Source organism: Ranitomeya imitator, chromosome 4 (assembly GCF_032444005.1).
Source record: "Ranitomeya imitator isolate aRanImi1 chromosome 4, aRanImi1.pri, whole genome shotgun sequence".
In the NCBI taxonomy this organism is placed as follows: domain Eukaryota; kingdom Metazoa; phylum Chordata; class Amphibia; order Anura; family Dendrobatidae; genus Ranitomeya; species Ranitomeya imitator.
Window position 1 is genome coordinate 296,432,615 of NC_091285.1, and position 15,177 is coordinate 296,447,791.

Sequence of the window (15,177 nt, forward strand, 5' to 3'; positions counted from 1 at the left end):
ACACCGTCAGTAGCAAGGTCCACCTCCCCACCGATGCGTGGACCAGTCAACATGGACAGGGGCGATACCTTTCCCTCACTGCCCATTAGGTTAACGTTGAGCCGGGTACAGATCGTGCGAGTGGCGCAGGACGTGTCCTGCCCACTCCAAGGATTGCAGGAATCCAGTCTGTACGCATTGACTCCTCCTCATCCACAAGTTCCTCAGAATCATCGCTGTAGGAGCCGTCACAGTCCACCTCCTCATGGACCCGTGAACGTTTACCTGTTACGACCGACATGAGCACAGCCGTGGCCAAACGTCAACAGGCCGTCTTGAAATTAGTTTCTTTGGGCAATCGAAGCCACACAGCGCAGGAGCTCTGGAATGCCATCAAGCAGGAGAGCGATGTGTGGTTTGTGCCAGCGAATCTCCAACCAGGCATGGTAGTGTGTGACAATGGCCGAAATCTGGTGGCAGCTTTGGCCCTTGGCAACCTCACTCACATCCCATGTCTGGCACATGTTCTCAATTTGGTTGTGCAGAGTTTTCTGAGGGACTATCCGGATCTTGATGCACTGCTGCACAAGGTCCGCCTAGAGTTTGCTCACTAGCGGCGTTCCAGCACGGCAAGATTGCGCATTGCAGCTCTGCAGCGCCGATTCCGCCTTCCGGAACATCGCATCATATGTGACTTACCTACCAGGTGGAATTCCACGTTACATATGTTGGAGCGGTTGTGTGAGCAGCAGCAAGCAGTAATGGAGTACAAGCTGCATCAGGCGCAAAGAAGTCGCACTCCGCGCTGTTCAGACTTCACAACCACAGAGTGGGCCACTATGAAGGACGTCTGCCAGGTTTTGCGTCCCTTCGATTATTCCACGCGGATGGCGAGTGCAGATGATGCACTAGTCAGCATGACTGCCCCCCTTATCTGCCTGCTTCAACAAACACTGCAAGCGCTAAGGGATGATGTTGGGGGAAGAGGTGGAGGATGTGAATTCACCATTTCCATCAGCTTCTGGACAGTCAGCGCCACGTGGTTCCTCACAAAGGCGTAGGCAGGGGATACTTTGTGAGGAGGAGTCAATGGAGGAGGAAGACATCCGTCCAGACGAGGGAGTTACACAATTGTCCAGTAGTCAGTGTGTACAGCGTGGGTGGGGTGATGAAGAGCGGGCAGAGATCATGTCTCAAGCAGGGGACGTTTCTTGGCCAGTTGGCAGTCTGCAGCACATGGTTGATTTCATGCTGCAGTGCCTGAGAAACGACCGCCGCATCGACCACATTCTCAATATGCCTGATTATTGGGTGTACACCTTCTTCGATCCTCGCTACCGGGACAACGTACAAAACCTCATCACACCGTTGACCCGGGAGCGTAAAATGCGGGAGTACCAAGACACACTGGTGAATTCCATCATCTTCTCCAGTCCAACTGAGAGGAGTGCTGCTAGTGCTTTACAAAGCAGCTCAGTGCGTCGAGGCAGTGGAGGAGTCTCTGCACAAAGAGGGAGCAGAAGCAGTGCCTCTGCCCAAGGCAAGACCAGTATGGCCCAACTGTGGCACAGTTTTGTGTGCCCGCCCCAAATGTCTACACCATCACCGGCGGCTCCAGTCAGCAGGAGGCAACGGTTCCGTCAGATGGTGACAGACTACATGTCTTGCCCTCTTACTGTACTCCCAGACGGCTCTTCCCCTTTCAAGTTTTGGGTCTCTAAGCTGGATACATGGCTAGAGCTAAGCCAGTATGCTTTGGAGGTGCTGGCTTGCCCTGCGGCTAGTGTCTTATCGGAACGCATCTTTAGTGCCGCAGGTGGTGTACTAACAGACCGTCGCATGCGACTATCCTCCAATAACGTTGACCGGCTTACTTTTCTGAAAATGAACCAGGCCTGGATCTCGCAGGAATTTGCCACTCCTCTGCCTGATTAAATAATTGGGTGTCATCCAGGTCTCCTGATGTGTTCATCTTTCTGCCACCTGAACTGTAATTCCTGGGCTCCAACACCGCCAGTTGAGGCTCAGAAGTGCAGGCTGCACAGTCAAAACATACAACCCAGTGTTATTGGGTTTCAGTAACGTCAGCTGATCCCCAGCTGTGTAGCCGGCAATGTGTCCTGTGACCGCCACGCTGACACAACAACTGAAATGTAAGGGAACCTGTCCCCCCCCCCCAGGCATTTGTTACTGAAAGAGCCACCTTGTGCAGCAGTAATGCTGCACAAGGAAAAGGTAGCTCTTTTAGTTTAGCTCCTTGCACACGCAGAACTTAACACTTATAAAGTGTGTCCACTGATACCGTTAAACCGTCCCGGAGGTGGGACTTTCCTTCGTAATGTGACGCAGCACAGCCATCATTCATACCCCCTTGGTGCCGTGCGCCGCCTCCTCAGCGTTTTAAGCTGTCACGGAGCCTGCGCTGTTCTGTTATCCCTTGGCCATGCACACTTAGCGCTGCCTGTCTTCTGACATAATTTGGTGTCAGGCTGGCTGCGCCTGTGCGGCCGCGCTGCCCGAGATCCCGCCTCGCAGTGTCTTCTGATTTAATCACACTGCGGGCCTGGGATCCATGGGCATGCGCAGTGCATATCTTCATCTCAGGCTCTCGCTCATCTCCCTCCGCCTTCTTCAGACTGTGCCCATCAGCTGATCCCTAATAGCATGCCACGGCCGTGACGCCGCACAGTCTGAAGAAGCCGGAAGGAGGGGAGTGAGAGGCGAGGATATGCACTGTGCATGCCCATGGATCCCAGGCACGCAGTGGGATTACATTAGACGACACTGCGATGTGGGATCTCGGGCAGCGTGGACGCACAGGCACTGCCAGCCTGACACCTAAATGATGTCGGAAGACGGGCAGCGCTAAGTGTGCATGGCCAAGGGATAACATTACAGCGCAGGCTCCGTGACAGCTTCAAACTACGCTGAGGAGGCGGCGCACGGCACCAAGGGGGTAGGAATGACGGCTGTGCTGCGTCCCATTACGAAGGAAATTCCCAGCTCCGGGACGGTTTCACGGTATCAGGGGACACATTTTATAAGTGTTTAGTTCTGTGTTTGCAAGGAGCATAATTAAAAGAGCAACCTTTTCCTTTTGCATCCTTAGTGCTGCACAAGATGGCTCTTTCAGCTACAAACGCCTTGGGGGGTTAAAGGTTCCCTTTCAACTTGCTCCAATCAGGCTTCGGCCTACACTCTGTTCCTCTGCTACTCGTGCTGTCCCTGGGCTCTAACACCGCTAGTTGGTGCCTGGAAGTTCTGTCCGCACAGTCAACAGTCGCTCCTCTGTTATTGGGGTTCAGTAACGTCAGCTGTTCCTCAGCTGTGTGTGCGGCAATACCTCCAATCTGCTCCTCCTGCTGTCCCTGGGCTCTAACACCGCCAGTTGGTGCCTGGAAGTGCTAGCTGCACAGTTAACACTTGCTGCCGTGTTATTGGGTTTCAGTAACGTCAGCTGATTCCCAGCTGTGTATCTGGCAAAACATCCAATCTGCTCCTCCTGCTGTCCCTGGGCTCTAACACCGCCAGTTGTTGCCTGGAAGTGCTAGCTGCACAGTTAACACTTGCTGCCGTGTTATTGGGTTTCAGTAATGTCAGCTGATTCCCAGCTGTCTATCCGGCAACATGTCATGCGACCGCCATGCTGGCACACTAACAGACATTTACATGCCTACAGTGCAGGCTTCGGCCTACACTCTGCTCCTCCTGCTGTCCCTGGGCTCCAACACTGCTGGTTGCTGCCCGGAAGTGCTGTTTGCACAGAGCCAAACACCTCGCCAAATGTGTTAGTGGGGTTCAGTCACGCCTGCTGCTCCCCTGCTGTGTATCCGGCAATGTGTCATGCGACCGCCACGCTAGCACAACTGAAATTTAAGTGAACCTTAAACAGTTTGTGCTGCCGGTCTTCTGACATCATTTGGTGTTGGGCTGGCTGCGCCTGTGCGTCCACGCTGCCCGAGATCCCACCTCGCAGTGTCGTCTAATATAATCCCACTGCGGGCCTGGGATCCATGGGCATGCGCAGTGCATATCCTCGCTTCTCACTCCCCTCCTTCCGGCCTCTTCAGACTGTGCGGTGTCAGATGATCCCTAATAGCATGCCATGGCCGTGACGCCGCACAGTCTGGAGAAGCCGGAAGGAGGGGAGTGAGAGGCGAGGATATGCACTGCGCATGCCCATGGATCCCAGGCCCGCAGTGGGATTACATTAGACGACACTGCGATGTGGTATCTCGGGCAGCGTGGACGAACAGGCGCAGCCGGCCCAACACCAAATGATGTCAGAAGACGGGCAGCGCTAAGTGTGCATGGCCAAGGGATAACATTACAGCGCAGGCTCTGGGACACATTCAAACAACGCTGAGGAGGCGTCGCACGGCACCAAGGGGGTAGGAATGACAGCTGTGCTGCGTCACATTACAATGGAAAGTCCCACCTCCGGGACGGTTTTACGGTGTGAGGGGACACATTACATGAGTGTCTAGTTCAGCGTTTGCAAGGAGCATACTTAAAAGAGCCACCTTTTCCTTTTGCAGCATTATTGCTGTACAAGATGGCTCAGCAACAAACGCCTGGGGGGGGGGGTGAGGTTAAAGGTTCCCTTTCAACTTGCACTAGTGCAGGCTTCGGCCTACTCTCTGCTCCTCCTGCAGACCCTGGGCTCTAACACCGCCAGTTGGTGCCCGGAAGTGCTAGCTGCACAGAGCAAAACACCCGCCAATGTGTCAGTGGGGTTCAGCAACGCCAGCTGTTCCCCTGCTCTGTAGCCGGCAACGAGTCCTGCAAACGCCACACAGACACAACAGACCTAAAACTGCCACCAGTGCAGGCTTCGGCCTACACTCTGCTCCTCCTGCTGACCCTGGGCTCTAACACCACCAGTTCGTGCCCGGAAGTGCTAGCTGCACAGAGAAAAACACCCGCCAATGTGTCAGTGGGGTTCAGCAACGCCAGCTGTTCCCCTGCTCTGTAGCCGGCATCGTGTCCTGCAAACGCCACGCAGACACAACAGACCTAAAACTGCCTCCAGTACAGGCTTCGGCCTACACTCTTCTCTGCTCCTCCTGCTGATCCTGGGCTCTAACACCGCCAGTTTGTGCCCGGAAGTGCTAGCTGCACAGAGAAAAACACCATTCAATGTGTCAGCGGGGTTCAGCAACGCCAGCTGTTCCCCTGCTGTGTAGCGGGCATCGTGTCCTGCAAACGCCACGCAGACACCTGAACTGAAATTAAAGGGACCCTGCCCCCCCCCAGGCGTTTGTATGTATAACAGCCACCCTGTCCAGCAGTAATGCTGCATTTGTACAAGGTGGCTCACTTTTTCTCCTTGCACACGTCGAACTCAACACGTAAAAAATGTGTCCCCTGAGACCATGAAACCGTCCCTGAGGTGTGACTTTCCTTTTTAATGACACGCAGCAACCCCCTTGGTAGCGCTGCCCGTCTTCTGACATCATTGGTTGGCTGGCTGCGCCTCTGCATCCGCCCTGCCCGACACAACGCCCCTCGGTGTCTTATTTATTTTGACTGCAAGGGTGTGATTGATGGGCATGAGCAGTGCATGTCTTCGCCTGTCTTCACTCATCTCCTTCCGCCTTCTTCAGACTGCGACCTCATGGCCGTGGCATGCAATAAGGGATCAGCGAGGCCGCTCAGTCTGAAGCAGGTGTAAGGACATGAGTGAGAGGCGAACATATTTACTGCGCAAGGCCATGAATCCCAGCCCCGCAGTGTGAATTTATGAAAAGACACTGTGGGTCTGGGATTCATGGGCATCGCTAACCGCAGCGGCTGACATGAAATGAGGTCAGAAGACAGGCAGCGCTGACAGCGCATGGCCAAGGGATAACACAACAGCGCAGACTCCTGTACAGCAAATAACGACGCTCAGGAGGCTGCGCCCAGCACCAAGGTGGGATTTTTGGACAGCTATGCCGCGTCTCATTAAGAAGGCAAGTCACGCCTCCAAGACAAATTGACTGTATAAGGGTCTAAATTGTATACGTGTTTCATTCAGCGTGTGCAAGGAGCAAAATGTAAAGAGCAACCTTTTACTTGTGCAGTAATTCTGCTGCACAAGGTGTGGCTCTTCTAGTTTGTAACACCTGAGTGTGGGTTAAAGGTTACCTTTGAAATTGGTTCAATTAGACTTCGGCCTACACTCTGCTCCTCCTGCAGACCCTGGGCTCTAACACCGCCAGTTGGTGCCCGGAAGTGCTGGCTGCACAGGGAGAAACACCCGCCAATGTGTCAGTGGGGTTCAGCAACGCCAGCTGTTCCCCTGCTGTGTAGTCGGCAACATGTCCAGCACAAGCCACGCTGGCACAACAGACCTAAAGCTGCCACCAGTGCAGGCTTCGGCCTACACTCTGCTCCTCTCCTCCTGCTGACCCTGGGCTCTAACACCGCCAGTTGGTGCCCGGAAGTGCTAGCTGCACAGAGAAAAACACCCGCCAATGTGTCAGTGGGGTTCAGCAATGCCAGCTGTTTCCCTGCTGTGTAGCTGGCAACGTGTCCTGCAAACGCCACGCAGACACAAACCTGCCGCCAGTGCAGGCTTCGGCCTACACTCTGCTCCTCTCCTCCTCCTGCTGACCCTGGGCTCTTACACCGCCAGTTCGTGCCCGGAAGTGCTAGCTGCACAGAGATAAACACCAGCCAATGTGTCAGTGGAGTTCAGCAATGCCAGCTGTTCCCCTGCTGTGTAGCCGGCAACGTGTCCTACAAACGCCACGCAGACACAACAGACCTAAAACTGCCACTAGTGCAGGCTTCGGCCTACACTCTGCTCCTCTCCTCCTGCTGACCCTGGGCTGTTACACCGCCAGTTTGTGCCCGGAAGTGCTGTCTGCACAGAGCAAAACACCCGCCAATGTGTCACTGGGGTTCAGCAACGCCAGCTGTTCCCCTGCTGTGTAGCCGGCAACGTGTCCTACAAACGCCACGCAGATACCTGAACTGAAATTTAAGGGACCTTGCCCCCCCCCAGGCGTTTGTATGTATAACAGCCACCTTGTCCAGCAGTAATGCTGCATTTGTACAAGGTGGCTCACTTTTTCTCCTTGCACACGTCGAACTCAACACGTAAAAAATGTGTCCCCTGAGACCATGAAACCGTCCCTGAGGTGTGACTTTCCTTTTTAATGACACGCAGCAACCCCCTTGGTAGCGCTGCCCGTCTTCTGACATCATTGGTTGGCTGGCTGCGCCTCTGCATCCGCCCTGCCCGACACAACGCCCCTCGGTGTCTTATTTATTTTGACTGCGAGGGTGTGATTGATGGGCATGAGCAGTGCATGTCTTCGCCTGTCTTCACTCATCTCCTTCCGCCTTCTTCAGACTGCGACCTCATGGCCGTGGCATGCAATAAGGGATCAGCGAGGCCGCTCAGTCTGAAGCAGGTGTAAGGACATGAGTGAGAGGCGAACATATTTACTGCGCAAGGCCATGAATCCCAACCCCGCAGTGTGAATTTATGAAAAGACACTGTGGGTCTGGGATTCATGGGCATCGCTAACCGCAGCGGCTGACATGAAATGAGGTCAGAAGACAGGCAGCGCTGACAGCGCATGGCCAAGGGATAACACAACAGCGCAGACTCCTGTACAGCAAATAACGACGCTCAGGAGGCTGCGCCCAGCACCAAGTTGGGATTTTTGGACAGCTGTGCCGCGTCTCATTAAGAAGGCAAGTCACGCCTCCAAGACAAATTGACTGTATAAGGGTCTAAATTGTATACGTGTTTCATTCAGCGTGTGCAAGGAGCAAAATGTAAAGAGCAACCTTTTACTTGTGCAGCAATTCTGCTGCACAAGGTGTGGCTCTTCTAGTTTGTAACACCTGAGTGTGGGTTAACCCCTTCATGACCCAGCCTATTTTGACCTTAAAGACCTTGCCGTTTTTTGCAATTCTGACCAGTGTCCCTTCATGAGGTAATAACTCAGGAACGCTTCAATGGATCCTAGCGGTTCTGAGACTGTTTTTTCGTGACATATTGGGCTTCATGTTAGTGGTAAATTTAGGTCAATAAATTCTGTGTTTATTTGTGATAAAAACGGAAATTTGGCGAAAATTTTGAAAATTTCGCAATTTTCACATTTTGAATTTTTATTCTGTTAAACCAGAGAGTTATGTGACACAAAATAGTTAATAAATAACATTTCCCACACGTCTACTTTACATCAGCACAATTTTGGAAACAAAATTTTTTTTTGCTAGGAAGTTATAAGGGTTAAAATTTGACCAGCGATTTCTCATTTTTACAACGAAATTTACAAAACCATTTTTTTTAGGGACCACCTCACATTTGAAGTCAGTTTGAGGGGTCTATATGGCTGAAAATACCCAAAAGTGACACCATTCTAAAAACTGCACCCCTCAAGTTGCACAAAACCACATTCAAGAAGTTTATTAACCCTTCAGGTGCTTCACAGCAGCAGAAGCAACATGGAAGGAAAAAATGAACATTTAACTTTTTAGTCACAAAAATGATTTTTCAGCAACAATTTTTTTATTTTCCCAATGGTAAAAGGAGAAATTGAACCACGTACGTTGTTGTCCAATTTGTCCTGAGTACGCTGATACCTCATATGTGGGGGTAAACCACTGTTTGGGCGCACGGCAGGGCTTGGAAGGGAAGGAGCGCCATTTGACTTTTTGAATGAAAAATTGGCTGCACTCTTTAGCGGACACCATGTCACATTTGGAGAGCCCCCGTGTGCCTAAAAATTGGAGCTCCCCCACAAGTGACCCCATTTTGGAAACTAGACGCCCCAAGGAACTTATCTAGATGCATAGTGAGCCCTTTAAACCCCCAGGTGCTTCACAAATTAATCCGTAAAAATGAAAAAGTACTTTTTTTTCACAAAAAAATTCTTTTAGCCTCAATTTTTTCATTTTCACATGGACAACAGGATAAAATGGATCCTAAAATTTGTTTGGCAATTTCTCCTGAGTACACCGATACTTCACATGTGGGGGTAAACCACTGTTTGGGCACATGGTAAGGCTCGGAAGGGAAGGAGCGCCATTTGACTTTTTGAATGAAAAATTATCTCCATCGTTAGCGGACACCATGTCGCGTTTGGAGAGACCCTGTGTGCTTAAACATTGGAGCTCCCCCACAAGTGACCCCATTTTGGAAACTGGACCCCCCAAGGAACTTATCTAGATGCCTAGTGAGCACTTTAAACCCTCAGGTGCTTCACAAATTGATCCGTAAAAATGAAAAAGTACTTTTTTTTTCACAAAAAATTTATTTTCGCCTCAATTTTTTCATTTTCACATGGGCAATAGGATAAAATGGATCCTAAAATTTGTTGAGCAATTTCTCCCGAGTACGCCGATACCTCATATGTGGGGGTAAACCACTGTTTGGGCACACGGCAGGGCTCGGAAGGGAAGGCGCGCCTTTTAACTTTTTGAATGGAAAATTAGCTCCAATTGTTAGCGGACACCATGTCGCATTTGGAGAGCCCCTGTGTGCCTATGCAATGGAACTCCCCCACAAGTGACCCCATTTTGGAAACTAGACCCCCCAAGGAACTTATCTAGATGCATACTGAGCACTTTAAACCCCCAGGTGCTTCACAGAAGTTTATAATGCAGAGCCATGAAAATAAAAAATAATTTTTCTTTTCTCAAAAATGATTTTTTAGCCTGGAATTTCCTATTTTGCCAATGGTAATAGGAGAAATTGGACCACAAATGTTGTTGTCCAGTTTGTCCTGAGTATGCAGATACCCCATATGTGGGGGTAAACCACTGTTTGGGCGCACGGCAGGGCTCAGAAGGGAAGGCACGCCATTTGGCTTTTTAAATGGAAAATTATCTCCAATCATTAGCGGACACCATGTCGCGTTTGGAGAGCCCCTGTGTGCCTAAACATTGGAGATCCCCCACAAATTACCCCATTTTGGAAACTAGACCCCCAAAGGAACTAATCTAGATGTGTAGTGAGCACTTTGAACCCTCAAGTGCTTCACAGAAGTTTATAACGCAGAGCCATGAAAATAAAAAAAAAAAATTATTTTCTCAAAAATGAATTTTAGCCCGCAATTTTTTATTTTCCCAAGGGTAACAGGAGAAATTTGACCCCAAAAGTTGTTGTCCAGTTTCTCCTGAGTACGCTGATACCCCATATGTGGGGGTAAACCACTGTTTAGGCACATGCTGGGGCTCGGAAGTGAAGTAGTGACGTTTTGAAATGCAGACTTTGATGGAATGCTCTGTGGGCGTCACGTTGCGTTTGCAGAGCCCCTGATGTGGCTAAACAGTAGAAACCCCCCACAAGTGACCCCATTTTGGAAACTAGACCCCCAAAGGAACTTATCTAGATGTGAGGTGAGCACTTTGAACCCCCAAGTGCTTCACAGAAGTTCATAACACAGAGCAGTGAAAATAATAAATACGTTTTCTTTCCTCAAAAATAATTTTTTAGCCCAGAATTTTTTATTTTCCCAAGGGTTACAGGAGAAATTGGACCACAAAATTTGTTGTCCAGTTTCTCCTGAGTACGCTGATACCCCATGTGTGGGGGTAAACCACTGTTTGGGCACACGTGGGGGCTCAGAAGGGAAGTAGTGACTTTTGAAATGCAGACTTTGATGGAATGGTCTGCGGGCGTCACATTGCGTTTGCAGAGCCCCTGGTGTGCCTAAACAGTAGAAACCCCCCACAAGTGACCCCATTTTGGAAACTAGACCCCCAAAGGAACTTATCTAGATGTATGGTGAGCACTTTCAACCCCCAAGTGCTTTACAGAAGTTTATAACGCAGAGCCGTGAAAATAATAAATACGTTTTCTTTCCTCAAAAATAATTTTTTAGCCCAGAATTTTTTATTTTCCCAAGGGTTACAGGAGAAATTGGACCACAAAAGTTGTTGTCCAGTTTCTACTGAGTACGCTGATGCCCCATGTGTGGGGGTAAACCACTGTTTGGGCACACGTGGGGGCTCAGAAGGGAAGTAGTGACTTTTGAAATGCAGACTTTGATGGAATGGTCTGCGGGCGTCACGTTGCGTTTGCAGAGCCCCTGGTGTGCCTAAACAGTAGAAACCCCCCACAAGTGACCCCATTTTGGAAACTAGACCCCCCAAGGAACTTATCTAGATATGTGGTGAGCACTTTGAACCCCCAAGTGCTTCACAGACGTTTACAACGCAGAGCCGTGAAAATAAAAAATCATTTTTCTTTCCTCAAAAATGATGTTTTAGCAAGCAATTTTTTATTTTCTCAAGGGTAACAGGAGAAATTGGACCCCAGTAATTGTTGCGCAGTTTGTCCTGAGTATGCTGGTACCCCATATGTGGGGGTAAACCACTGTTTGGGCACACGTCGGGGTTCGGAAGTGAGGGAGCACCATTTGAATTTTTGAATACAAGATTGGCTGGAATCAATGGTGGCGCCATATTGCGTTTGGAGACCCCCTGAAGTGCCTAAACAGTGGAAACCCCTCAATTCTACCTCCAACACACCCCTAACCCTTATCCCAACTGTAGCCGTAACCCTAATCACAACCCTAACCCCAACACACCCCTAACCACAACCCTAACCCCAACACACCCCTAACCCTAACCACAACCCTAATTCCAACCCAACTCTAAGGCTATGTGCCAACGTTGCGGATTCGTATGAGATTTTTCAGCATCATTTTTGAAAAATCCGCGGGTAAAAGGCACTGCGTTTTACCTGTGGATTTACCGTGGATTTCCAGTGTTTTTTTGTGCGGATTTCACCTGTGGATTCCTATTGAGGAACAGGTGTAAAACGCTGCGGAATCCGCACAAAGAATTGGCATGCTGCGGAAAATACAACGCAGCGTTCCCGCGCGGTATTTTCTGCACCATGGGCACAGCGGATTTGGTTTTCCATATGTTTACATGGTACTGTAAACCTGATGGAACACTGCTGCGGATCCGCAGCGGCCAATCCGCACCGTGTGCACATAGCCTAATTCTAAAGGTATGTGCACACGCTGCGGAAAACGCTGCGGATCCGCAGCAGTTTCCCATGAGTTTACAGTTCAATGTGAACCTATGGGAACCAAAAATCGCTGTACACATGCTGCGGAAAAACTGCACGGAAACGCAGCGGTTTACATTCCGCAGCATGTCACTTTCTGCGGATTCCGCAGCGGTTTTACAACTGCTCCAATAGAAAATCGCAGTTGTAAAACCGCAGTGAAATGCGCAGAAAAACCGCGGTAAATCCACGATAAATCGGCAGCGGTTTAGCACTGTGGATTTTTCAAATCCGCTGCGGAAAAATCCGCATAGGACCAGAATACGTGTGCACATACCGAAACCCTAACCCTAGCCCTAACCCTAGCCCTAACCCTACCCCTAACCCTACCCCTACCCCTAACCCTACCCCTAACCCTAACCCTAGCCCTAACCCTACCCCTAACCCTAACCCTAACCCTACCCCTAACCCTACCCCTAACCCTACCCCTAACCCTAACCCTACCCCTAACCCTACCCCTAACCCTAACCCTAGTTCTTACCCCAACCTTAGTGAAAAAAAAAAAAATTCTTTATTTTTTTTATTGTCCCTATCTATGGGGGTGACAAAGGGGGGGGGTCATTTACTATTTTTTTTATTTTGATCACTGAGATAGGTTATATCTCAGTGATCAAAATTCACTCTGGAACGAATCTGCTGGCCGGCAGATTCGGCGGGCGCACTGCACATGCGCCCGCCATTTTGGAAGATGGCGGCGCCCAGGAAAGAAGACGGACGGACCTCGGGCGGCCAGGTAAGTATAAGGGGGGGGAGATCAGGGCACGGGGGGGCGTCGGAGCACGGGGGGGTGGATCGGATCATGGGGGCGGTGGATCGGAACACGGGAGGGAGGATTGGAGCACGGGGAAGGATTGGAGCACGGGGTGAGGGATCGCTGTGCGGGGGTGGTGGATCGGAGCACGGGGGGGTCGCTGTGTGCGGGGGGGGGATCGGAGTGCGGGGGGGTTTGATTGGAGCGCGGGGGGTGTGATTGGTGCACGGGCAAGCGGACACGAGGACGGGGGAGCGGAGCACAGGACGGAGGGGAGCGGACCACAGATCGGGGGGCTGGGGGGGCGATCGGAGGAGTGGGGTGGGTGCACATAAGTGTTTCCAGCCATGGCCGATGATATTGCAGCATCGGCCATGGCTGGATTGTAATATTTCACCAGTTTTTTAGGTGAAATATTACAAATCGCTCTGATTGGCAGTTTCACTTTCAACAGCCAATCAGAGCGATCGTAGCCACGAGGGGGTGAAGCCACCCCCCCTGGGCTAAACTACCACTCCCCCTGTCCCTGCAGATCGGGTGAAATGGGAGTTAACCCTTTCACCCGGCCTGCAGGGACGCGATCTTTCCATGACGCATATGCTGCGTCATGGGTCGGAATGGCACCGACTTTCATGACGCAGCGTATGCGTCAAAGGTCGGGAAGGGGTTAAAGGTTACCTTTGAAATTGGTTCAATTAGACTTCGGCCTACACTCTGCTCCTCCTGCAGACCCTGGGCTCTAACACCGCCAGTTGGTGCCCGGAAGTGCTGGCTGCACAGGGAGAAACACCCGCCAATGTGTCAGTGGGGTTCAGCAACGCCAGCTGTTCCCCTGCTGTGTAGTCGGCAACATGTCCAGCACAAGCCACGCTGGCACAACAGACCTAAAGCTGCCACCAGTGCAGGCTTCGGCCTACACTCTGCTCCTCTCCTCCTGCTGACCCTGGGCTCTAACACCGCCAGTTGGTGCCCGGAAGTGCTAGCTGCACAGAGAAAAACACCCGCCAATGTGTCAGTGGGGTTCAGCAATGCCAGCTGTTTCCCTGCTGTGTAGCTGGCAACGTGTCCTGCAAACGCCACGCAGACACAAACCTGCCGCCAGTGCAGGCTTCGGCCTACACTCTGCTCCTCTCCTCCTCCTGCTGACCCTGGGCTCTTACACCGCCAGTTCGTGCCCGGAAATGCTAGCTGCACAGAGATAAACACCAGCCAATGTGTCAGTGGAGTTCAGCAACGCCAGCTGTTCCCCTGCTGTGTAGCCGGCAACGTGTCCTACAAACGCCACGCAGACACAACAGACCTAAAACTGCCACTAGTGCAGGCTTCGGCCTACACTCTGCTCCTCTCCTCCTGCTGACCCTGGGCTGTTACACCGCCAGTTTGTGCCCGGAAGTGCTGTCTGCACAGAGCAAAACACCCGCCAATGTGTCAGTGGGGTTCAGCAACGCCAGCTGTTCCCCTGCTGTGTAGCCGGCAACGTGTCCTACAAACGCCACGCAGACACCTGAACTGAAATTTAAGGGACCTTGCCCCCCCCCAGGCGTTTGTATGTATAACAGCCACCTTGTCCAGCAGTAATGCTGCATCTGTACAAGGTGGCTCACTTTTTCTCCTTGCACACGTCGAACTCAACACGTAAAAAATGTGTCCCCTGAGACCATGAAACCGTCCCTGAGGTGTGACTTTCCTTTTTAATGACACGCAGCAACCCCCTTGGTACCGCTGCCCATCTTCTGACATCATTGGTTGGCTGGCTGCGCCTCTGCATCCGCCCTGCCCGACACAATGCCCCTCGGTGTCTTATTTATTTTGACTGCGAGGGTGTGATTGATGGGCATGAGCAGTGCATATCTTCGCCTGTCTTCATTCATCTCCTTCCGCCTTCTTCAGACTATGCGGCCTCATGGCCGTGGCATGCGATAAGGGATCAGCGGAGGCCGCATAGTCTGAAGCAGGTGTAAGGACATGAGTGAGAGGCGGACATATTTACTGCGCAAGGCCATGAATCCCAACCCCGCAGTGTGAATTTATGAAAAGACACTGCGGGGCTGGAATTCATGGGCATCGCTAACCGCACCGGCCGACATGAAATTAGGTCACAAGACGGGCAGCGCTAACAGCGCATGGCCAAGGGATAACACAACAGCGCAGACTCCTGTACAGCAAATAACGACGCTCAGGAGGCTGTGCCCAGCACCAAGGTGGGATTTTTGACAGCTGTGCTGCGTCTCATTAAGAAGGCAAGTCACGCCTCCAAGACAGTTTGACAGTATAAGGGGCTAAATTGTATACGTGTTTCATTCAGCGTGTGCAAGGAGCAAAATGTAAAGAGCAACCTTTTACTTGTGCAGCAATTCTGCTGCACAAGGTGTGGCTCTTCTAGTTTGTAACACCTGAGGGGGGGTTAAAGGTTACCTTTGAA